The sequence below is a fragment of the Pezoporus wallicus genome, unplaced genomic scaffold, assembly GCF_028554395.1.
Source record: "Pezoporus wallicus isolate ANWC-B61680 ecotype Strahan unplaced genomic scaffold, APGP_CSIRO_Pwel_v1 contig_2132, whole genome shotgun sequence".
Classification (NCBI taxonomy): domain Eukaryota; kingdom Metazoa; phylum Chordata; class Aves; order Psittaciformes; family Psittacidae; genus Pezoporus; species Pezoporus wallicus.
The window spans coordinates 957,674-960,722 of record NW_026637551.1 but is presented as its reverse complement, the minus strand read 5'-3'; the positions used below and the strand labels follow the sequence as shown (position 1 = coordinate 960,722).

Here is a 3,049-nt window from a genome sequence, read left to right as displayed (position 1 = left end):
AGGGAAAGGGGAAAGGGGGAAGGGGAAAGGGGAAAAGGGGAATGGGGAAAGGGGAAAGGAAAGCATCTTATTGGATGCCTTAGGTTTGTCTCCACTGCAGAAAACATCTGTCTGCAGGAAATAAGCAGCTATTACGTATAAAAGTCAACTTCAACATTGCTGTTTTTTGTGTGGGCGCTACTAGGGACTTATATTAATTAGTCATCTTACAAGAAAAAGTGTTTAAAACTTTTTTCTAAATGGCAAAGTGATTGGAAGAAGAGAGCAAAGTGGAAAAAATAACTTATGATACCCTAATTTCAATTCATGATAGACATGAAAGAAGTCCATCATGTACAAAGATGACCTATGATATGGTAATTAATTATCTTTGAAAAAAGATACTATTTGAAAAAAAAAAATTCTCATAAGTAATTTTTTTTTGTGTAGTTATGTAGTGAAATAATTTGCATTTCCATATTAGGTTTTGTTTCTGAATACTTTATCTTCCCAGCCTATATAAATGGACACCTTGTCTGAAGTTGATAATATGAACAGTAAAAAATTGGGCGAGTTGTATACATTTATAAATCTGTGTCTTACTCAGAAATAAATTAATTAAGTGAGATCTGTAAGCTGTGTTTTGGCCATCTGAGGTAGTAAATTGAGATATAAACTCAAACTCTTGCTCCACATGCTCACTGTATTTGAAGAAATTCAGAGACAGATCCTCTGCTGTTTCTGGTCTGTATAACGGACTGAACAAATACCTCAGATTCAAACATTCCTGGATTGAGTGGGAGTGCAAAACTTAGTCTTGTCAGGGAATGAACGGGACAATTTTTTTGTGCAGGATTCCAGAAAACACAATTTATGGCACATGTCCAGTTCTTATTTACTAACCAGAGAACTAGCTGCAGCTGTTTATTATGACTGGTTGTGCCAGTTTGATAGTGTGTAATCATATTTACATAAAGATAAAAAGGAAGGTGTTATAGAATAGCATTTAGCCATGCTTTTACCATGAATTAAAGGTAATTTTAGAGTAATTAGGTGTAATTTGTTAAAGAATTCTTCCCAGCAAATGATGACTCTGATTTCATAATTACAGGACAATGCATACTATGGCTTTCAAGGTAGGATAAAACATACCTGAGGGGATAGCGTCCCACACTAGACAGATCTAGTGTTGTTATGAAAGGCAGGTGTTTTGTGAGATTTCAGCTACACACTTTAACACCTGCAATGTATTAGCCATAGCAGTGATGTTAATGAAGAACAGGTGCTTCTTTCACCCTCCAGACGAGAAACTGGCATAAGTGTTACTGTGTGCTGTGTGGGACTCTCCCGTTTGTATCTCCAGATGGGCTCTGATGCCTGCCAGAAGGTAGGTATCCTCTCAGCCTTCTAGTATGAGGAGCAGTTCAGGCCTGGAAGAAAGTCTAGTGGAGCTATTAGGTAAACTCAGAAAGAGAAAATTACAAAATCCAAGCTTGCGACAAACAACTGTGGTGTCTATGCATGGAGCAAGCAAACAGCACCTAGAAAAAGGACAATTTCATTAAGGGTATTCATCCACATCTATTCTTTTGATACCAGGATCTGGGGCAGGGGTATGATTGTCCAAAAAATAGCAATAAAATATCTATAAAAGCTGCAAAATAAATATCGAAAAGTTGCCATATTATTGACAGCTGTCAGATACAGTCCAACTGAAGGGTCCTTATCCCTTTAAAACTTGAAAGTTTGCTATTTAACGCTGAAATGAGTAATGGATGCCTTGAGCAAGATTTATTTTTAATAAACCACAAAGTTTTTACTGTGATTACGCCTACATAGTTCTAATATTCTCTTATGGAACATGATTTATTTTTTTTAAGAAAATAATTTCTTTTTTCCTTTCCTTTCATTTCCATGTGTTAGGTTTCAGATTGTCCACTCCCTGCAATTTATAACAGTTAAGGAGAAGTTAATAATGGCTCTGAGAGGGAAGAAAAAAAGAAACCTATTGAAAAGGAAAATAAAAGGGAAAAGGTCTACATTCTCAGCAGGAGCTTGGTTAATTATCTGACTCCTTCCCAGCCACTTCTGGCACATGACATTACCTCAGGAAAACAATTAGCCTTTCTGCGCTGTGTGAAAAACACAGGGATGGCCAAACACCAGAATGTGTGACATGGTGTTTAACTCTAAGGGCCTAGTTAAATTAGAGCAGACCTGAAGTACTGCAGATATATGGCTTGTTGTTCCTTTTTTTTGAACTGGAAATACAGAGTAGGAGGAGAAAGGAAAGTTATGCATAAGGTAGTTTTTAAAGGCTAAGACGTGTTGTAGTGTATGTAATGAATCCTATTGTACTGTCCAATTAATGAACTCTCCTGTACTGAACTCAGAAGCAGCAAAGAAGTAGACTCATACAATGTGTTTTCTTTCCTTGCTCATTTGCTACTGACTTTATTCTGTGTTTGGAGTACCTATGGAGTCTTCCGCCAAAGATTGCTGAAGCCATAATACGTTTAAACCATTTCAAACCAATATATCCATATATAACCCAGCTATTGTGGATCTACTTGATTTCTGGGAAGGTGATCAAGCAGCTTGTCCTGAAAACCATTTCCAGCAACATTTAGGATGAGAAAATCATTGCAATGGATATTGCCTACATGACTTCAGTAAAGCCTCTGACACTGTCTTCCATAAGATCCTTGTAGACAAGATGTTAATATAAAGACTGGATGAGGATGCAGTGAGATGGATTAAAAACTAGCTAAATGGCCAGGCCCAGAGAGTGGTGATTAGTGAAACAAAGTCTATTTGGAGGCCAGGGCCATGAAAGGCCATGCAGACAACGAAGGGACTGCAGCATATCTCCTATGAAGAAAGGCTGAGAGCTGGGACTATTCAGCCTGAAGAAGGGAAGGCTCAACAGGGATCTTATTGATGTATCAAAATACCTGCAGGGAGGATGCAAAGAGGGTCTTTCCATTGATGCCCAATGACAGGATTAGAGGCAATGGGCACAAACTGCAGCACAGGAGAGTCTGTCTAAACTTCACAAAACACATTTTTA

The 3,049-nt window shown here is 37.8% G+C and overlaps 1 long non-coding RNA gene across 1 annotated transcript; it reads left to right on the top strand.

Annotated features, from left to right (window-relative positions):
• Positions 1–823: 823 nt before the first annotated feature.
• LOC130597601 (uncharacterized) lies at positions 824–2,415 on the top strand. The gene is made up of 2 exons (XR_008971815.1): positions 824–1,366; positions 1,903–2,415. It is a non-coding gene; the product is annotated as an uncharacterized LOC130597601 (long non-coding RNA).
• Positions 2,416–3,049: the final 634 nt, after the last annotated feature.